Below are 22685 nucleotides of genomic sequence, written 5' to 3'. Positions count from 1 at the left end.
AAGTTCCAGAACACCTACTCATCTGCAGGACTCTTATAGTTTCTATTTCTACACCAGAAGGAAAGTGAGACTCCAGGAAGCAAACAACCTTATTTTGTTGAATTGAAGCCTCTTTTTGGGTTTTCTGGTAAGTCTGGGTTTGTGCAATGTTGAACTGCGAGTTTATATTGTTTATCCTGGCATAATCTAGCCCAGCGTGTTCACTTCTTTCCCTGGAAATCCTTCCAGAAGCATACTCAGTAGCAACAGCCAAATGCTGCCCCCTTGTCTCGGGCCCACGGGTATCACTGGTCAGCACACAGCATTTGCCCTGCAACATTATCTTCTGCTCTTCTCCACAAACAAGGACTGAGCAGCATGAAGAAGATGACAATAGATGGACACGGCATGTGTCCTGCCCCTTGTAGGCAGTAGGACAAGGTGCCAAAGTGAGGCTGTAGTCTAGCACCAGTGAATGGCTTTAAAGAAAAGCAAATGTCCTCTCATTCAAAATTTAGTTTGAAGAAAGTGTGTTGCACACTTGGCTACTCCTGTTCTATTTGAACAAATTGCAGAAACTCACTACCAACCAAAGAAGTTTCATGTGGGACTTTAGAAAACATGTTCACTCTTAATTCTTATTTTCAAGTATTTTAAGTATCTATTTTCATTTGCAAATATGAAGGGAAAGAGTAGCAAGAATACAATCTTTTTTCATGTAAACATACAGCATTTTTATTGTGGAGAAAATTAAACACTTCACATTGTCCTGGTACACACATGTACAAGCATTGCATATATCTTTTTTTCAACTTATACTGTCTTGCATAACCAGTTTCTAGTATCTGTTTTAACAAACCTATGCTTCAGAGTGCCACAGTGACATATCTTTCTACAATTAGTGCTTGTTTGTATCTTTCAAGTGGTATTTAATGAGTTTATTTCCTTTTCATCTAAGCATTTAAAATAACTGGCTGGGTCATTTTAATTTACAAATCGCAGACAAGGTTTGAATCATTTCCTCTAATTGTTTTCTTTTATCATGTGTTTCTTGAGATACAATTTAAGATAGCCAGAACAATGACATTCTCATGTAGTTTTCCGTATATTCAACACCTTCCTGGATAGACAAATCTGTGTTCAGCCTCGTCCCTCCAGTAGATGTCATCGTGACAATGGAAAATATTGCTGGGGATGCTCATGATGAGATGTCCTGTGCCAAGGGAGGAGAAAAGCTTTGCTTCAGTAGACTTTGTTTCTATCGAGATGATAGTTCTCTGAGTGGTTAGCATTTAGAGCGAGCACTTCACTTTTATAATGCTTCCAAAAGCGTGGTGACTAGCAAAACACGGTCATCAGTCAGGTCACAGGGCTGTGGTTTATGGCAGTGGTGTTATACACTCAGAAGGTCACAAATACAGATATATATGTGCAGACATGCACACGCAATACTCAGTCAACTGCTTGGGTTTTTTATTCCAGCTATATGGCTTCGTTCATTTGGCATCCCTTGCTCAAAGCCATCATATGCTTTCTCTTATATATATATATATATATATATTCTTTCCCCCTACATCCTCCTTAAAAGTAATTGCTCCAAAGGAAAACTCAAATCCTCCTACTTCATTTCTACCACGAATGAATCTCTGCACCTGTCAGCCCCTGACCTGCTGGGCGCCCTGTCCATTTTAAGATTCACAGCTTCTTGAGTGAGTGATGTGTCTTACTATGGTTATTTAGCAGTGAGTAAATCCACAGCCCTACAATATAACTGGTCATAATTTTAATCTGTCAAACATAGAGCAAGTCTCCAGAAAAGGCAAGAGACAGGTCAGTCACTGGCAGTGACATGCACAAGGGCTGCAAAGCTGGAACACACACAAAGAGAAAAGAATTAGAAAAATGTGTTGAAAATGCGTTTAGCTATTATCAAATGTTGGTCTGATTTTCTCAGGCAATAGCATCTAAGATCATGAAGTCTTGGCATAGGAAAATGGCACCTTTTCCCCCCTTGGAAGTCCCAGCAGTTTGATTGCATATGTGATACGTATTTAATATGTGTGGTCCCTTTTTAAAGTTAGACAATGCTACGCTCATGTTCTGTGTGACAGAGTGATATTATGGTAAGATGCCTTCAGATAAAACGGAGCACAAGCTGAGCCACGTGAAGCAAGAAGGCTGCTGGGCTGAAATGCAACTTTCTAAAAATCAACAGGGTGCAGCAATATCAAACACCAAGCCCACAATTTGAATGTTCTCTCTTCTCTAGATAATAGCCCTATAAATAATAAGTTTTTCTACTTTAAAATGTCAGGCTTTGAGGAAGTACATAGCAAGAAACCAGGGCATTAATGGGCCGATTAACTTAAGAGTTTGCTTCCCCACCTCTGAGATCAGCATTGTTAGTTCTGGGAAAAATGACCAAATTATTAAACCAAATCTGTGACCTCCTACACTAAGAGGAAAGCAAGCCTCACTGGCAAGATCTTTTTATTGTTCACATTCTTAAAAAAATAAAAAGTTGCGGAAATTTTCTCCTTGACTAAGTAGAAAGGCTCTCTGCTGCGAGGAAAATGTTTAGTCAAAATAAACAGCTGATGCTCTTGTCCAAGCAAGAACAGAAACCTGGTCTGACTGTCTGAGTAAGTGAAACCATCTCTTAAAATAGCAGAAAAACCCCATAAGCATCTATAAAGATAAATGGAGAGGGAGGAATGCGGAGACTTGTTTAAGTTTGGGCGCTGTCAAAGTAGTATGGAGCTGGCAAAGAAAGGGGGTCCTAGTCCTCAGGAAACTTTGTATATTTTATTACCAGAATTAATATAAAAGAAAACAGTAAAAAAAAAAAAACTCTAAACAAACACAGTAACATTGTAAGGACTGCGATGGTGTAGGTATTAACTATAAAAGCAGAAGTCAGAAAAGGTAGCAGAAGTCATTACCTCATGGCTAGTTTGCATTTTTGCTTCAAGCGTGGGGCTTCTTTGTTACACTTATACTCCTATTTAAGAATACATACATTCCCATTATCAGTGATCCCATTCTAAAAGCATTCCGTATTACTGTAATTTAGCACTTGAAGTTTCACTTAAGTCTTAAAATATTCAGTCTGTAACTTGTTACTTTAGGAGGAGAGGATAAGTGCTGCTGATAAAAGCCCAAAAGATCACAAAGAGCTCTCACTCAGTTCTCTGCATCTGCCTTAAAGCTGGATCAAATATATCTGAACCGTTTGTAAAAGCTGATGGTAATTCCACATTTTCTTCCCACAATCTGCTCCAGGTGCAGAACTGTCTGCACAGCTAGGGCAGGACTTCCCCGCAGCTACCTTCTGCCTCCCTTGCTGCAGCTTAGCCCTGTGATATGTTACCCTATCTACTCTATAACAAATATTACCTAATAGTACCACACCACCCTCCTCATCAGCACTGTGAGGAGGAAGCAGTAAGCTCAGCCCTCATGCGAACTGAGCATCACCACAGCAGCTCTGCCCCAGCCTGGTCCTGGGGACAGGCATTAGGTGGGACACAACTGAGTTCACTCCCTGGGAGCGGCATAGGGCCTATGACTCACATCTGACCATCAGCATCTCCTGAGAAGAGCACACAGCTGACAGCCCTCAGGAACCCAGCTGTTCATCTTCCTATAGGCAGGCAGCAAGGCAATGCATATGCACATTCCCTGTACTGTCAACGTGCTCAGGCATGCATGGGTTGGGAGGGAAATTTTCTGTAAAAATAACAATTAGCAAATATCTGAACAACCACAAAAGTGCAGGAATCCTCAAATTGCCTTGCATCATTTTTTCTCCTGCTCTTTCTCCCTTTCCTTTCACAGCACCTCCACCAGCCCTTCCTGCTCCTCATTTATGCAGCGAGAAGGAGCCCCACGCAGGCACCACAAACAGTTGTGGTTGGGAAGAGGAAATCCAGCTCAGCTGTGATAATTAGAATAGCTTTGATACTTTAATTGAGCTGCTAATACCAGTGCAGGGATGTTGCATAAAAGCCTGGTGGCTGTCAGCCTCTTCTTTAGTCCTGCTTACAGAGAGGGCTGTGGGGTGTGTGTTCTGGGATGGGTGTCTACACCTTCCTTCCAGTTTTCCCTCTGTTTACAAGTAGAGCCCCCTCTGACTCCATCACAGTGTTGTGCAGTTGCTTGTGTGTCCTCTGAGAGCGAGCAACTCTGTGCATTTCTTCTCTTCCTTTTTCTTATCTCAAGAGCTGGTTTCTACAACTCTGGCCTGCACGGGCCCTGCTATAAGGTCTGTGCCAGTCCCCTCAAGCAGTTAATCTTAGTAGTGAATGTAGTTACAAACCTGCCTATGCACTTCTAGCTTCTGCCTGGTGCAGTGTGTTCTCAGGGAAGCGTGAGGAAGAAGTAATGGGCTTCTTTTCTTCAGTAAGAATAGTTCATTTGTTATTTATGTTTGCTAGAGTTTGGTTCCTGTATTTTTGTTGAACTTTGTCTTGCTGCTGTGGTGATCTTTTTCTGTTACTGAATCCTCATAGTGGTTTCTTAAAGTCAGAGGACATCACAAATTATTTTATAATGTCATAAACATTATTCTTATGTGCAAAATAATGATATGGAACGTGTTTAGAGACCTGGCCTTCAAAAGCCGATCGAACTTAATTTTAAATTTCATTTATGTGACTTTAAACTCCTTGGAACCTCTCTGAATAATGTTCTTGTAAGAATATTTATCTGCAATACTAGCAAATTGAGGCACAGTAGTGTAAACTGACTCTAGGAAAGCTAAAAAGTAAACCTGGGGAGAACTCCAGTTTGCCAGCAGGACTCCAGGCCAGTAAAAATCATAAGATAAAGCTGGTCATTACTTAGAACAGGTAAAACTTAATGTACTTTTTAATATAAAGGATTTTTTAAGTTCTGTGCCAATGTATCATTTTCTAAATCTGAGGTTGTACTAAAATCATAGAATCAGAATACCATAAGTTGGAAGGGATGCATAGGATCACTGAGTCCATCTCCTGGCCTGCCACAGGACCACCCAAAAACCAGACCATATGGATGAGAGCACTGAAAATGATTGTATTCAGCCAACTGATCAATGCAACATTTATAGAGGCCTTCTTCTTGAGCATTTTTCATCAAAAGGTTTTGGAGTAGTATGAAAAGTTGGATACTGGGATCTTCAATGTTTGAATCAAACAGATGTTAAAGATTTTTCACTTTCCCGGAAGATCTGGTGAAGAGCTTTCTGTCACAGAAATTTTCTGTCAAAACATGGATTTCATAAAACTAAAATTCTTGTAGGAGCATCGCAGTTTCATTTATGTTTTCAAGAAAAAGCTATCAAAATATTTTATTTGTGGTTAAAGCTAGAATATTAAGAAGAAAACTGTAAGTCAAAGCTGAACGTTTGACACTGTCAAAATAATCTGTCAGTTGGTTGTTTCCCAAAGCAAAAACTGCAGAATTTGTGTTCTGCGGAAAGTGGTGTTGATTTTTCATTTCCTTTTGAAAAGGAATTTCAGAATATCTGGTTTTTCTTCCTAGGCCAACATTATTACTATTATATGTATTTTTTCAGGCTTTTAACGTGTCTTGGTTACTGGAACTGTTTTCAAGGAGGATGTCACACCAGGAGCCTCCAGAGTGCTGTGCATTTGCTACCAAGCTCTTACAGCTCTACTGATTTGAAGGATGGCTTGGTGCTTGCTCGTGGTCCCGGTTAGAGGCTCTTTAGGAGAGCAGAGCAAGTTCTGGATGTAGCTGACAATGTTAGCTGATTTTCTAATCAAGACTAAGATGCTCTTCATACTGAAGTGAGCGTTGTTCTGCCCTGACGGAAATTGGATTGCTCTGCAAAGGTGCTACCAGCGTGCAGCCACAGCAAGGCTGGGACAGAGGGCTGATCAAATGCTGCTCCTGGAGTTCGGTTGGTCGCTCTCCCTGAACAGTGCCCTTCTCGATGTCTTACAGCTACGGATTTGGTATCAGCTCAGATGACTGGAAATATCTGCTGTTTTTTCCCAACGTCCAGATGTGCTGTTTTTTTTAAATGTTGAATTGTGCTTTAAAAACATGGTCATATGACAGAGATTACAGTTGTTAAGTATTCACTTATCAAGGATTTCTATTTTTGAAGAAGCAAACAACTCCATTATAGCTTGCAATCTAAATATAAGAGCTTATAAGCTAAATATAAGAGCTTATAATGAAAAGCACATACCAAAAAGTTGAGACAGGCTGAACCTTTAGATTCCAAACTATTTTCCCGAGCAATGAGAAAATTTTATGAAATCTAAAGGAAACTACTTCCTGGAAAAACTCTGTCTAAAACAACGCTGAGCTGCCCTGACTGCTGGGGTAGTGGAACAAACGTTTGGAGGCTTTGTAGCCCCCCCCCATTAGAGGAAAATTTGAAATAGATTTTTAATGAGGTGGGAAAAGCTGCCACTAGCATAAGGCTAGAAGGGTGTAGATGGCACGTGCCTCTGTGCACAGAATTATCAAGCGTTACTGAGGAGAAGATGTACTGCAGTTCGGAGCATTTAGAGTATTTAAGGCTTAAGTCACAAGGATGCCTGAAGCACTACAGTGATTTAAGTAGAAGTATTAAAATCTGTTGAATGAATACCAGCTGAACTGTCTTCTTTCGATAACGCGACTTGAAGTTGCAGAACTGTCAGTGTATCTCATATGCTGCTTGTGAATTGCTTGCCTTTTATTTGTGTGTGATTCATTACTTTTACTAATTATTAGAGCTGTAACGCGTCAGTATCATTAATAACTAATCACAGCGTGACCTCACCACATCTCCTGCAACTAACAGGGTCACTCGGCATGTCATCTGTGTCACAACCCCCATCAGCACTGCAATGTAATGTTCCCAGCAGTACCCATTCTCCCTCCTGATGCTGTGCACATGCCAGGTCTGAGAATATAGGCTAATAAATTGGGTTTTAAACTCCTTTTCGATTGCTGCATCGCACGCTGCTCCCAGATCTGCAGGACTGAGCATGAAACCAGGTCTGGAAACAGAATCGTGTTTTTAAAACAGGCTTTTCTTTTTTTTCCACTTGGTTATCTTCATGTTGAATTGAATCAGTTTGGCTGTTCAGGTAATTGTTTGGTCACAGAAACCATGAGGGTCTTACGAATAGGTGGAAGTGTTCTGGCGGGATTTGCCTACATCTGCACTGTTGGTGGCAGAAGGTTGTGGAAAAGCAAAGAAACTCTGTTACTTAATGACAAATAGAAGGGAAAAAGAGCATTAAGCACTCTGGCTCTGATTCAGATGTTCTTTCTAAGATTAAAAAAAACCCCACACTTAACATTCTATTTAGTTGTTCCTGAGATTGTCATTTAATTGTCTCTTCATCGTGCTGTAGTACAATACCAAAGCTCCCTCACACCTTTGTTGGAATGAATACCATCTCTCTTTTCAGACCTTTCTACCCAGTGTTGTAGAAACTGATGCCAGAATGAATTTAGACCATAAAAACAGTAGGAGTAATACAAAGAGAAATGAGTTAAGAAAGGCATTTATGTTCTGAAAGCAATCTTCTTGTCTTCGTATTATAATAGATCCTTGCAAATAACCCATACATTTCATTGTCAGTGAATTAAAATGATACACAAGGCACACAAAGGATACCCTGCAGCACTGAGTGCTGTGCGGGCTGTCAGCATGCGGCATTTGACACTGACCAGCCACCACAGTCTCACCACACAGCAATTAGATTACTGATTAATTTAATCTTTATTAATTCTGAGGCTTATCACAAGCATGTGCTTCTGAGGATTAAAACTTAATCCTCAAAGCGTGCCTGCAAAGAAACTCTATAACATGCAAAAACAAATATATATATATAAACTGTGCAATAATTAAAACAAAAAAGTAGCTAATTCTACCACATTCAGCTTTATTTCAAGTTAATTCTTCAGAGTGGTCCGAGGTGTAAGTCAATAAAAAGCGGCCAAAAATGGAGAAAAAGGAGAAGTGTTCATCACCGAGGAAGGCCGTGGGGTGGCGAGGGACGAGGATGCCACAGCCCCGAGGGCGCTGAGGGCAGCACGTGCCCCATGGACACGGGACACGCCCCGCGGCAGCGGAGCGGCGCTCAGCACGACGTGCTCCCGCCGGGGCCGCCCGCGGCTCCGCGGCCGGTGCCGGCACTGAGCAGCCGGACCCCCAAGCTCGGGGTTTTGGCATCCCGGCGGCGTTCTTCCCCCGAATGCCGCTTGCCTCGTGGGGTGGGCGGTTGCCCGCCGCCTGAGTCACCCCAGTTTAGCACCGCAGGGAACGCCGGCTCAGCCGCACACCGCCCCTCGCCTGCGAGAGGCCGCGGCACCGCCCGCCCCCCCGGGCGCCCTCACAGCCCCGCGGGCCGCCCGCCCCGCCCCGCCCTCCTCGCGGGGCGGCACCACCCATTGGGAGAGAGGAGGGCGCGGGCGCCCGTCCGCTCCGCTCTGCCGTCCCATTGGCTGGCGTCACCGCGCTCCGCCCGCCCATTGGCTGCCGTCGCCGCCAGGCAGCGGCCGCTCGGGCGGTGCCTGCTCGCCGCCGCCCGCCCTCAGTGCCGTCGCTCCCCGCGGGCGAGGGAGTCCGTAAGCGGCGGCGGAGGCGCCGCGGGGCGGGCGGGCTGAGCGTAAGTAGCCGCCCGCTGCCGCCGGGCCAACTTTTGAACGCCGCGCGGGGCGCCGGCAGCCCCCGGCGCCTCCGGCGCCTCGCGGGACGGTGGCGGCCGTTGGGCAACTAACAGCGGCTGAGGCTGAGGGGAGCCCGGCGGTCCCGCGCGCCTCCTCTTCTTCCTTCTCCTCCTCGTCCGCCGCGGGCCGCCCGGGGCTGCCGTTAGCGGCCGGGCGGGGAGGGGCGGCGGGAGCGGAGGGCAGCGGCGCTCGGGGTCGTGCTGCGCTGTGGCGGGGCGGGGCGGAGGGGCTCCGCCGGGTTGGCCGCGGGCACCGGGGGGGCTCGGCCCGCTCGGAGGAGGCGGCGGGCGGGGAGACAAAGGGGCTGCCCCGCGCGGGGCACGGCGGCGGGCTGTGCTGCTGCCGGGGGGACGGCGGCTCCGCGCCCTGCCGACGCGTCGCTTCTCACGCGTCTCTTCTGTGTTGCTGTCGTTATTCTCTCTTCCGCGGCGTTGACTTCAGCGAACGCGGACGGGGATGTAAGAGGCGGCGGCAACGGTTCCCATCGCGGAGAGCCTGCGGTTGCGGTCGGTGAGTAGGAAGTGCCGGCTGCCTGCAGGACGCCGCGCTCTTGCGGGCTGCGCCGCTGAACTTCGCGCACGCTGCATCGCGGCCGCTCGCCCGGCGCCGCGTGTTTTAACGGGAGCGCCCCCGGGCTTATCTGAGCCCCGCAATCCTGAAAGGCGTCGCGTCTGCTGCTTTTCCCATTCAATTCTAACTCTGTTCTGGAGAAGCTCCTGAGAAGTTGAATGCTCCCGGGGAAAAGATTGGTACACTTGAGGAGTATGTGGCTTGTCAGTGCTGATCTCTGATGGGTTTTAATGTAAGCTGCTAGCAGATGACTGTAGAAGAATAAAATTGACCTTTCTATTAAGCGATTGCTGCTAAGTAATCATGTCAGCTGCAAATTCAAATCTAGCAATTAGGGTTTCTTTCAAAAGCAGCTAGAATAAATGACCCTGCTGGACCGTTTTATGTAGCAAAGTGTAGAGCAACATAGGTGATGGGCTTTCATTGCGTCTGAAAGACTTTTCTGCAGTCTTTGCCTCCAAGAATGCAGCTAGATGCTATAAAGCATCTTTTCAGAAGCTTGTGCTTTTCACAAAATATCTTTCTCTCTGACGGTGCCCTGCGTTTATTGTCTTTATCACCTTCCAACAAGTTCTTTTCTGTTGCGGAAAGCAAGCAGTGTTGTGAAGCTCGGTCAAGTTACCCATCGATTTTACTTTCATCCGTGCGATACTTTAGGTAATAGTAATGTACTTGAATGTTGAGTTGTATCCGTCTTTGTTCTTGGATGTATTTTTTGACTAAGGTGGTGACGTGAAAATGCTACTTCTGAAGTGCAAAGCTCAGCTTCTCTTCTGTGATGATCTTTGTGATTAACAGGAGGGTGACAATTTTGAGGAACTGCAGTATTGCTTCGGATGATCTATTCATTCTGACAGTTCACTTCCTTACAGTGTTGAGCTGTTTTAAGGTACAGTTTATTCAGAATACTTCTCACAGGGAAGAAGGCTTTCATGAGAAGAATCATGCTGAACTTCTGCCATAGACTGATGAGTGGGAGGGTTTTCTTTCACTCGTGTGAGTCCATAGACATGTTCACAGACATAGCTGGATAGTTAAGTCACTTGAATCCTAATTTGTAAAGACTTGTATTGCAAGCAAACATGTGCATAACATATTGCCCGGCTAGGCCCTGTAAATGCTACGTGTCATCTGTATTTTACTAAACACAATGGGGCTGGTGCTAGGCTGCAAGCCCTCGTGCTGATGCAAACGTTGACTGTATCAAGCCTAACAGTAAGTCATGGAGTCTGTTTCTTAGTGTGTGCTAGTGTGTTATTTTGAACGCCAAAAAAAAACCCACAAATATCTTGAACTTTCCCTATATGTTCATGTCAATAAATGCTTTTTCATTAATGCTTACCTTGTAGTAAGTATTGGGTTCTCTCTAACCTATGACTAATGTGTGCAAAGTGAAAACGACATCGTTCATTCTGGGGATTTACCTTGTTACTATTAGTTTTCAAATGTTGGCTAATTTAATTTCAAAATAAATACACATTTCGTGACCCAACTTGACACTGTTGTTTGTTTCGGTTTGTGTAGCAGATGCATAGTTTGCAGGGTCGGCATCATTTGTAAGAGGAAAGTCACAGTTTCCAGGCTTTCCTTCGACACTAACAGCCTGTGGAGTGCTCTGTATATTTGAGGCTTCCAAATGGAAGTTGAATGCAGCTTAAATGTTGATAATATTAAAATGCAGTAGGTCTTAAACTCTTACAGAGATCACCTGCATGCTCTGCAAACGCACAAAGCCTCTATCAGGAACAGCTTAGACTTTAAATCCGTTAGCTGGGTCACCAGGTTTCATTCCCAAGCCTTCATTTCAGCAAATGCCCTCTCAGCGTGAACTGGCATGCCTTCTATCTAGCAAATGTGAGGTTGGGTACAAAGCTTATACTTAGCTCTGCTGTAGGGTTTGTGCAAGTAGCTTTGTTACCATAGATGGGGATTACACCTGCGTTATGTACAATGGTACGGGTATCAGCCAGTCCATCTTCCAGAAGTAATAGTCATGAAGTTTAAGCAGGAGATCCTGTCATACTGTATAGGAAATGAGAAGCCTGAAGGTGTGACCTTTACTGTGTGTATGCTGTCGCCTTTGAGGCTGGGAGATCTAGAGATCTTATGCTTAAAAAACTAAACCAAAAAACACACACACACACAAACCCAAACTGAAGACTGTGCAAATGTGTATTTGCCTTCTGATGTGTAATAGCTTGATCACAAGAGTGGCTTGTGTGTAACCTCCAAGACATCTTGCGTGGTATTGTGGAAACAGAATGTGCTTAAAGCTTGCATTTTCTATGCGGTACTTTTCAATGTATTGGTTTAGCTGTGATAGGCTGCATATGAAAGTTCTTTTTAGTATACTGTAATCTCAGTTTGGCTGACAGAGTTACAGCTTTTGATTTGCTAATGCTGTTCTGTTTCATTATGGGAGTATTTGAAAAACCTCCAACACTCAAACCCTAAGTAGAGTTATAAGCATGCTATTTTTGTCATTAAATCCATTTTTTTTTTTTCCAAAAAAAAAAAAAAAGGCCCTTTTGGACATTAGCTGACCTCAATCACCAGCAATGAAATGGTGGAGTATTAAATGCACATTTGAGAGCAGAGAACGTGTTAGAATTAAAGCACTGTTGTATCAGCATAAGTTAATTAGGAGCTTAAATTGGGTTAGTGTATTTGAAATGCTTCTTGAGGTAATCTTGGAAGGTAATAACAGAATAGCGTCGGGATGAAGACTGAAATCTGTGTCAGGTCGGTGTGGTTGAAGGAAAAGTAAGTACTCAAGTATGAAAAAATGATTTTATTGCATGACAGTGCTGCAGGGCCCTGTTTGTTGAAAGCTTCTAGGGTGCTCAAGCTCTGCATGCTAAGAAAATGTGTTCTTAGCTCCTGCCCTGACCACAGTCTCCCCTGTATTTGTAACATACAACGTTAAGTGTGTTATGTAAGTGTTACGTTAAGTGTGCTCACATGCTTTTAAGATGAAGAGTTTCTGTGTGCTCTCAGGTTTATCTTTAGAAGTAACTGACACTTAAAATAGGTGACGTTATTTGAAAACATTGCTGAAATTCAAGAAAAAGTTTTCCTTGAGGCTGAGGGTTTTGCTTCTGCATCAGTTCTTGCTGTACGTGGTCCGAGATCCACCAAAATTAGCATTGGAACTTTGCTAGCAGGAATACTCAAATACTTCTGGTTTAGATTTTAAAAAAAAAAGCATCCGAAAGAGCCCACAGCGATACCAGCTCTTAACTTGTTGAGCATATAAGATAACGTGAGATATGTGGTATTTCCTTGTACATCTGGCAAAACTTTTGTGAAGCCCTTTTCCTAATTAGGCCTAAGTTCAAGAGCAGCTGAATAAAAATAGAATGTTGGCTTAGGCTGGTGAGGCGACTTATCGCAGTGATTTCTTTAGATGCATCCCCACGTGAACTTGCGTGCTTTGGTAACAACTGGGGAGCTGTGAATGAAAGTAACGTGACCGACGGCCCGGGTGAGTGCTGAAATAGTCTGAATGCAGCCCGTTCTCCTTGCACTGGCAGGAACAGGAGAGCGGTGCTGCACTTGATTCAGTGTGATGAAGGACTCTGTTTGTAAGGCCTCAGTGTGATTTCTAAATGGTGCGCAAATGTAATGTGTGCTCGATAAACAGTTGTTACCAGGAGTGTTATTTATGAGAATTGGAATCAATAAAGCGTGTGGAATTTAGACACGTACTCAGTAATCATCGCTCTTGTCTACGGAGGATGCCGTGAAAAATGAGATGATGCACGAAAACATTTCTTACCCTATTTTAAATGATCAGCGTTGCGGAAGAAATGGTTGTATATCACCTGATTGTTGAGAGGGAGATTGGAAACAGGTTATCTCTCCGAACCAGATGTACGTTTGCGTTCTTCTGTCTCTAACTCTGGGTGATAAGAAACGCTGTGCGGCAAACAAAGCATAACAAAGGCATGTAGGTAAAAGCAATACTGGCTGAGCAGTAAAAACACACCCGTGGCTGATGCACAGGTCACTGAGTATCTGCTTTCCATCGGGATTGGAATATTGGAATAAGCGCTCTTATTCTAAATTTAGTGACAGAAGCTTTGTGTATTTCGAGTTCTTTCGATAGCTGTTGAAGGCAGCTCTCTTAAGTAAGAGATAAGATATCCTTTGCTTTTTGTTACTTTTTTTCTATTTGGAAGCAAACCTTTAATTAAAAGTAGCAGAGCGTGCTCTGAAGCTGCACTGGATACTAATTAACTCACTCAAGGTGCTTCAAGCCATGCTGTCTCCTAAGGTTTCCTGCTGTTCGCACTGGATAAATATTTCTGCTTCAGCAAGGTGTTCACTTCAGCCTGCTGAATGGTGCAAAACTGAATACATAACTGAAGCTAGTAGTGTGGGATAATAGGTCTTCATGTACACCTGGTTAATGGGCAGGGCTGTACTGTATCACTGTGGTTTGTTTTCAAGTACTTGAGTCCTGTTCTCATACCTAAATGCAACTGTTTTGTAATTCGAATTCTTTTTAATCCTGATGTATTTCCTGTATTGAAGGAAATGACTTGAATATGAGAAAGCTTTAAGTTGACCTAATAAATATTGAAAATCTCTAATAGTTTTTATTGCCACATGTCCTCTCGTATTAGGATACTTGCGTATTTTCAAACAGTCTCTTCTTTAAGACGTGCTGGATATGCTATATTAACATTATCTCTTTGTGTCTTTATCGGATGTTCAGGTACAGAGTTGGAAACTTTATTCCATGGTAATATTTTTTCCCCTGTTCTTACTGGCTGAAGGAATTTATGCAGTACTCTTGCAGAGGTTAAACTGGTTGTAAAGTCAGACTGCAACTTCATGTATTTTGTGTTAGAAGGGACTTCCATAGCTCTTGGTGCTTAGTACTAAAGCAACAATTTAATGTTCCTTACGGTAACTTCACACTGGATTTTGGCAGTGACATTCTGCCTGTTGTACACTTTGTGGTTAGTAGCGCATCTGGCTGAGCCAGTTACTGTCTAATTGGTTAAGGTAATACTTTTCTTATTGCCTCTCTTTAGGTTGTGCCAAAATATTTAGCTGTTTCATGCTGTGCTTTTAGGCTACAGTCTTTCCGCTTACATCTCTCACGCTCCCGGTTATATTGACTCTATATATCAGACTGAGAAAGAGTAAGAGGCTCCTGCCTTTTTTTTTTTCTGCTTTGAACTGTATTCCCGTTGCAGCAGCCAGAGGAGCATGTGATAGCTTTTTGAAAGTAATTCTGTACATCTGCTCACACAGTGTTGTGAGTGTTGGTATGGTATTTACCAATTTCTCTCTTGCTGAAGGAAATGTGTTTTGCATTTAATGGTGAAGCTTGTAGGAGAAATAAAAAATCAAGCTGTCTCTCTCTCCTCCTCATTATCTCAGCGGCATTTTGCATAATTCCTGTAAATGGCAGGTATTTTCACCACACTGTTGTGGTGCTGTCGTGAAGCACTACATTTCAGACAATCACTTTTGTCACCTCACGTAGTGAAACACAATCAAAGGAAACATCTGTTTTGCAGAGTAATTAAAGATGCAGCTTGAAGTATCTGGATTCTGTTTTCAGCTAGTATTGGTTGAACTCGGTCAAGGTACTTTATGGACTTGATTTCAAACTATGTTGCTTTTTCAGTTGTTTGTGCAACTGTAGCAGAACTACTTGTGCAGCACTTGGTAATCTACTCAGCCAATCTCTAACGTGATGAAATCTCTGCCAACTTTAATTTCTTTGCTGCCTTTTTTTTTTTTTTTTTTGGTGTATGCATTTTTTAACGTGACCCTTTTTTGTCTTGCATCAAAACGATGAGTCTCCAAAGCGTATGCGTTAGCAGTGATTACCAGAAGGTCTTACTAGGCTGTTATGGTTCTTTTGGGTGGTGGTCTCTTATGCCAAACTGTTGGTACTGGCAAGCTGTAGATGCATTGGGAAAACTCGATAAGGATTTTTCTGCAGAAGCTTAGCCTAACTAGAGAAGATCTCTAAACTGTGCAGCTCCATATACATACACATTTATTCCTTAAGGAATTCATTGACATCTGATTCATTTCCGTTTCAGTGTATTTAAAAATGTCCTAGATGCTTTGTCCTATTCTGGTAAAGCAGTGAATGATAGTTCAGATATGTTCCCATGAAATGGTGTCAAGAGCTAAATCACTTAACCATTTATAACTACTTTTCAGTGTGGTGAAATAAAAGTCCCATGTAAATTTGGTAACTTTATAGGGTGTGAGTATGCTTGACATGAGAGGGAGGAGAAGCCCTTAGATAAAGTCCCTGCTTGCACAGTAACCAGAGGACTTGAAAAATGTGACTAGGAAGTTAACCGGATGATGAAACCAACAGGAACCAGATGATACCACATTTACCCTTTAAGAGGTTCCTCAAATGTTGCTGCTCATTTTAGATGATGGGAGTACAGTCCTTTCGCATTGTGCAATTATACCTCTCTCCTTCTCCTTGAAAACAATGTCATACTGTTTGAAAAGTGGCCAGTCACTGATTTATTTCCATCTTATTTTGTTATCTATCATTTCCTCTCATGTGATAGCCTGCTTTGCTCTTGCTTCATTGCAACTCCTCTTTGCAATGGGTTTGACAGTGTTCAGGAACATAAGGTTTTGCTTCCTAGGGCTATTAAGCTGTCCTGATGTTTGGCTCTGGTTCATTTGAGTCCACTGTGTCCCAAATCTGTGTGCAGTCAATGACCAATTTCCATGTATTGTCATAATCACATCTGCGGTTCAAATGGTTTTTCATTTGCCTCTTGGAACTTGATTTAGTGCATTCTGTTTACAAGTTGAAGTCCGTAGACTCGAGATTATTATAGAAACAAATTTTGACTGCTTTGTTTTCAGACTGCAGACGTGTTTGTTAGACTAAGTCCTGAAGTCTGTGCTCCAGACTGGGGCTCTGAATTTGTAACCAAACATTAAAATACCGATCACTTATTCCAGAAATACCAGGTACATAAGGCTCAAAGAATGTGCTTAGAAAACCAGAGCTCTCTTGAGCAGAAGACATCTGAAATGTAATGAGCACTGAAATAAAGGAATCAGGGAAAGAAAAATTGAATGTGTGTTCTGTTATTTTTTTCTTAATCTCAAACTATTTTCTGCTACCTGCATGGTATCAATATAAATTCTCTAGAAACTTTTCATTTTTATGTCATTGGAACCATGGCAGAACTCTTGGTGATGCAATTTACCCTGGAAATCTGTCCAGTTGTTCAAGAATCTAGAAGAATTCCTAACCTATATAACAAATAATACCTTTTTTTCTGTTCTGTAAAAAGTACAGTTTGGGGATTTTTTTTTCTGGAAATCACAATAGAAAGCAAGAAATACAGGATAGTAAATGGTCAGAGACCTCAGGTTGCTCATATGCTGTGGTATAATGTTGAACTTCGGTGTGGTAATAGATTTTTTCATGTGTTAAATGTATCAAGTTCTGAGTAAGGCTGAAGTGTGGGTCCTCCTGTTACATTTAAAAAACACCAGTTAAAGAAAGAAGTTATGCTTTTCTGATGTTCATAAAGTATGTAAAATAGACAGAGTTATTTTTGGGTGCCGGGAAATATTGTTCAAATGAATATGTCCAGTCTTGAGAGTATAGCGGGGAAGAGAAGAGGAGGAAGAATGAGAGAACTGCTGTGGGGGGAATGAAGGGTACTTTTCCTGAAGCTATTTAACATAGCGGTTTGTACATTTATTGATGGATCATCTGAGTACTGTAACTTAACAGGGAGTACTGTAACTTAACATCAACCACTTCAAGCAAACAAAATCCTAAGGTTATTTTTAGTGTTGATGTACCTCTCTTTTGGAAAATGCAACTTCCTGTAGTTTGTTTATGGCCTCTGTTGGTTTGTAAGTAGGCATCTCTGCCTTTCAAATTAGGCAAGAAGTATCTACCTAGACTGGAGTTGGAAATGGGCAGAATCTCCTGAAATCGTGCTCTGAAAAAGGAGAGTTTTGGCCAAGTGTTGCATTCTTAAGGTTGCTACTGCAAAGTGGAAGTTGAAAAGCTTGCTCTGACTCCTGCCCTGTGTGAGCTGAGTCCTTCTGCTGGTAAGAGCCACTGCTTAACTCTTTGCTAGATACACTCTTCTGCTTTCTCTAGCTTTCTTCTATCATAACTATGCTGTTATGCTAGAAAGTGTTGGAATTGTGCCTTTAACAGCTGATGCTGAGCACAGCCTCTGCTCAGTACTCTACGTGCTTTTTAGGTCATACTCAAGCTGTTGTGCAGCGTCTGCTTAGGCACTCATTACATCGACAGTCTTTTCGTGACTGCTGAATTATCTGACACCTTTCTTTTTGATCTCTTTCAAAGAAACTAATTGGAAGTGACATGCAATTTTCACAGGAAGGAAAACTTGTTTTTAAAATTAGCAACAAACAGACTTTACTAACTGCTAGATGAAATGAGCAACTATTAGTAAAGGCAAACTACAATAGCACTGAAGTTTGATGATGCAAAGAAGGTAACTAGAGGTCATGGCATTGCCAGCAAAATAATGATTAGTGCTCTTGTTAAGGCTATTGGTTGGTGGTTCCAGGCTTGCACGTGGCACTGAAACAACGGCTGCAATGTGATTATTCTCTCTGCATAGTTTATTTTATTTCACCAGGTTAAATATGTTTTTGGGACTTCAGGTATACTTCGGACTTTATCATGATGTAGCACTCTTTGGGCTTAGGGGAAAGAGGTCCTGTGAGAACAGCAGCTTTACTTTGTTTTGAGTTGAGTGGAGAATTCTTCTTGTAGCACTGTATTCCCATACAGATGTGGTGAGAGCCCTGGGTGGTATACTGTGATATTACTTACTCTTGACATAAGACACAGCAGTGCTGATACATAAGAAAAGCAGATAATTTTTTCTGAAGCTTTTCAGTTCTTTCATACAGTGAAGATAATACCTTTATTTTAATATTGTGAAATCTTCTGGCTAGAGCAAAACCTGGTAGACCTGTGTGGATTAGGTGACTTCAGTGGTATTAGCACGCCATTCCCTTTCACGTAATTCCCTTTGTCATTTCAGATGTTTGGTTGAGCTTTTGGCTGTACTCCCTTTAACACTCCCTTAATTTAAACTCTCTTTCCTTATGATCCATGTAGTTATTACTTTGATTTTTCTTTGTACGTGTAAAGCTGTTAACTCTATTAGGCCAGAATAACTACAGGCATAGTTTAAGACAAGGTTTTTCAACCAGTCTTTTTATTTTGTCTGAGGCTAGGCTGTTTGTATCTACTTTTTTTTTTTTTAAAGATTGGAAAAACAGTGTTAGCATGGAACGGAGCAGAACAAAAGAGGAAGTAAGTATATTTCAGTTGCTAAAAACAGCTGTTTTGAAAGTGATAGCTCTTGCTTTATTTTACTATAATGCATGGAGCTATTGGTTTATTACAGTTCATAGAAAAACTTGTACTTGAAGATATACTGCAAATGGAATAGGTTGAAACAGAGTAGGGCTTCTACAAGCTGGAGAATGGCATGTAACTAGGGTAAATTGGCTTACTGCAGCTGCTTTGGGCTGACACTGTGGTTACCAGTACAATGGTTTTGCTTAAGGTGTGCTTTTGTGCAGAAATCAGCAAAGAAGAAATGGCAAAGTTGAATAAAATAAATCAAGCTATAGAAGTTATTTAATTTTACTCCGGTTTGGTACTGTACTATTAGGGTTGCTTTTGTGCAGCTTTAACATTGTAAATCTGACTTGCTGTGGCTTGTGTAAATTCAAGGGACTATATCTGTATTACATCTTACTTCTGTATCGTGGCAATTTATTTAGCCGGAATGAGTCATTTGGTTGTGTTTGAAGAGTTATCTTCTGCCTGGTAAACGGCAAGTACAAAGCTGGTTGTGTACAAAGGTGGTTTGTAATTGTTGCTCGCTAACCTGAAATTGAGCAAGTGTAACCGCCAGGAGTCAAAGATCAGAATAAAAATCATCTACAGCACATGCTGAAGGGACCCTACCACTGCTCAAGACTACGGAAACCTTTCTCCAGATCTGGTTCGGGTCACATATGGCCAGCATTAGAAATGGCATTGTGACCTCAACTGTTGCTTCCCTCCCAGTTTACAGAATGTGAGGGTTGTGGAAGGGTAAGTTACAGTTTGATACACCCAGTGCTTGTGTGTAGGTTTTTGGGCAGCATAGTGTCAGCCTTCTGTGGTGCTGTATCCTTAACACAAGAAACAACTGCATTTGAGGCAGCTTTCTGTTGTTTCTGTGCAGTCTAGTGAATACTTTCTTGCTTCAGTGTAATTATTTTTTTTCATTATCTATGAGTGTCAAACATGATCGCATTTCAACAGTGAACCATTCAAGACGCATATGGAAATCTTTTTGAAGTCTGTCATGGACAAGACTGCTGACTTTTCAAGGCTGTTGTTCTATGGTCTAATCTAAAATGTTAGCTGCAAATAAGGTGTTTGCTTCTAGTGCACACGGACTGGGCGCAGGAGGAGAAAAAAGGACACAAAACTGGGAAACAGTTCATGAAATTTGAATTGATTGCATTTTCAGTTCCTAAGGTTCTGTAACCTTTTTTTTTTTTAAAAAAAAAAAAGAGAGAAAAAAATCCAAAAAACAAGCAACCACCAACAGAAAACAAACACACTGGAAACAAGTTGAATGTTGGTATGGGTTCTCTATATCTTCATGACTGCAGTATTGCCCATACTGAGTCAAACTAGAATTTCAAAAACTTGTTTGTCTAACAGTGCGTGTTAATAGGCTCCTAGACAGGAAAGCCAGGCATGCAGTGATAAGGAAAGCTGGAGGAGTATTCAGCTTCTTGGGCATTAGTTTCTGACATGGACTTTCTGAACTAGAGAACATGTTCTTGCATTTAGTGGCTGCTGATGGTTTCTTCTTCCCTGGATGCATCAAGGCTTTTTCTGTGCACTTATGTAAATTTAATGTACTCTGACTTGGGGATCAATACATGCTTCCTTTGCATTGTTTTTGGTAACTCCTCCTGTTTTGAGCCTTAGCACTTGTTAGTTCTTGTGTTAGAAGCTGCTGAATAGCTCTCTTGTCATTTTAGGAGTTTGTTTGAGCCTGTGTCAGTGACGCTTGGTGCACCTTTAGCTATCTTGTTGACAATGCCTGCTTTTACACTGAAGGCAGCAACTACAAGAGAATATTTGATGCTGAATGAGCGTTGCTTGCATTGTGTATTTGGATGGAGCATGTGACTGTTTCAGGCTTAGCACAATGGGTTTTTTGTTTCTTCCTCTTTGTGCAAGTTTGAAAAATGTCAAGAAGTCAGACCTGGCCTTTGTGGTTTTTAGAACGTTCCAGAGTGGTTTTTGAAGCCCGAAGCAGCATTGGTTTCTTTTCTTGACAGACTTTGAGTAATTCGCTATCCACTACTGCAACTACAAGTATCTGTTCTAAGAGGATAGTGTGACCATATTTGAAATTCCACAATTAATGAATAAATCACTGTATTGCTAAAATGTGCATTAGTCATGCATTAACACTGGGGAAAATACGTTTGCTTCATTGGTAATTTAGTTAAGAATACACTTGCTTGAGTGCTGTGTCCTCTTCTGAGTTCTACCAAAGTTTTGTCTTTGTCTTTGAGATAAGTTGGGAGAGAAAAGGGTTCAGTAATGTAAGCTCCAAGTATAGACTGTGGTCCTTAAGTGAACTTGACGTAAGATGCAGAGCTGACCAAAAATTTCTCCCCACCCAAACAAGTTGAGTCCCAATGGGCTGTTCCCTACTTCTGAAAATAAACTATGATAGAGTAAGAAAATTAACATGTACCAGGCACTTGGTTTCTTCTGGGACTGGTGCATCATAACAGAATGCTCAGAATTTTATTTTGTTTCTCTTCTGAGTTGAGTTCACAAATTTGATGGGTAGTTCATAAAAATTGCAATGTTTTGCCCTGTGTTTCCCTTGGATCTGTTTAACTGAAGACTGAAAAAAAATCTATTTCCTAGTAAGTAGTACAAACTTCCAAGCAGATGCTTTTCAGATTAGGTAAGCGCACAATATATGCTTTTCCTCCTCTTCCAGCAGTTCCCAAAGGATGGGACATGAGCAGTTTTTGGCTCTTGGTTTTGTTTTTTTCCACTATCAAATCCCTCACACTGTGATTCCAGAAGGTCAATTCTGCTGAACTCAAATGTTCATTCTTCATCCAAGTCCAGCCTCCTTGTACTTCATCCAGAGTTCACATGCACATGATAAATTCTCCAAAGGCTGCGTATCTTTAAAGAATAGGAAAGCCACCTATTGTGAGATCTTATTTATTTATTAAGAACAGCCTGTGTGCCTGTTGTCTGTGATTTCATTCAAGGCCATCATTTGATATTATTACATGAAGAAAAAGTATTGAGTGACAGATACAGAAGATTGAAGCTGTTTAAGTAGATGAATCCATTAGCAGGTTTGCCAGAGAATATACCTTCATTGATCTTGGCTTGCCCTCCATGAGCTTGGCGCATAGCAACTTCTCTCTGCCTCTGTTCCTGAAGCAGTAAGTTCCTGGTGTATTTGTGCTATGATGGGTGGGGAAAAAAAAGGATTGTCTTCACAGACACTTTGTAGAGGTCTCTCCAAACAAGACTTGGCTTTTGTGAGGTAAACTTACTTTATATCTTATTCTAGATGCACTATTTGTCCCGAAACAAAGCAAAAATTGCCATCTCCTATCTAAGGAGAGTTTTCTTACAGTATTAGAACAGAACAAGATCAATTTACCATTCTCATTCTGCTTATTGCTTGGGAACAGATCAAGGTATGTCAAAATGGATTGCAGTGGAATGGATTTCGAGTGGAATGTAAGTTAGATTGTTTTCTTGTTGATATTAGTGCTCAAGTGGCATAGGGTTCTAATGTTAGAGATTAGCAAGGTCTGAATTGTTTTATGCCTGCTTATTTTAAATAAATGTTCTACTAGCCAAGCTTGTTTGTTACTTATTTAGTACGAATCCTATTTCTTGCTGCTAATCCAGGTAAAAGTCTTGTAGAAAGTACTCCAAAATGCTTTCAACTCACAGGTCTAACACACGTGGGTACATTTGCCACGTGTTAGCTGGGCTGTTGTACCTATGCTTGCTTTCATCATGTGACAAATGTAAAGTAATGTGGTGAGACTTGCAATGAGCAAGTCTTCTAAAGTTGTTTTGCTGATATAAACTAAGAAAATGTGTCTAGTGTTAAAGATCAACAGATATGTGATGATGTGACTGAAATCAACCACAAATAATGCTGTGCTAAGAAAAACTTGTGTTGTTAAATTTGTTAATTGTTCTTTTAGAGCAGTCTTGGTACAAGTTTGCCAAATCTGTCCGTTATTGCAGTCCAGCTTGGTCTATCTAGCTAGTACAAAACTTGGCAATCCTCAGCAAAACAGCAGGTTGTCTGCCTGTTCAAATAGACCCCACATACCTACTGTATGGAATTGAGGCTTCTTTC

At 41.8% G+C, this 22685-nt stretch overlaps 1 protein-coding gene and 1 long non-coding RNA gene across 9 annotated transcripts in view; both read left to right on the top strand.

Moving 5' to 3' along the window:
• Positions 144-7502, top strand: LOC110393456. 2 transcript variants are annotated; one of them, XR_002435018.1, is made up of 2 exons: positions 144-4243; positions 5537-7502. It is a non-coding gene; the product is annotated as an uncharacterized LOC110393456 (long non-coding RNA). The 2 variants fall into 2 exon arrangements; XR_002435019.1 differs by having other exon boundaries at positions 144-4380.
• The window catches only part of FAM126A (family with sequence similarity 126 member A), a 37825-nt gene continuing 23611 nt past the window's right edge, over positions 8472-22685 (top strand). For 4 of the 7 annotated variants that reach the window (XM_021387229.1, XM_021387223.1, XM_021387224.1 and 1 more), the window contains exons 1-2: positions 8474-8600; positions 9103-9171. The gene's annotated coding sequence lies outside the window, so the exon portion shown is untranslated. Of the gene's footprint in view, positions 8601-9102; positions 9172-22685 lie in introns of all 7 variants that reach the window. The other 3 variants (XM_021387228.1, XM_021387227.1, XM_021387225.1) reach the window with 2 other exon arrangements.

Source organism: Numida meleagris, chromosome 2 (genome assembly GCF_002078875.1).
Source record: "Numida meleagris isolate 19003 breed g44 Domestic line chromosome 2, NumMel1.0, whole genome shotgun sequence".
NCBI classification, from domain to species: Eukaryota; Metazoa; Chordata; class Aves; order Galliformes; family Numididae; genus Numida; species Numida meleagris.
Note: the sequence above shows the minus strand (reverse complement) of the source record. Positions and strands in the feature narration are given on the sequence as shown.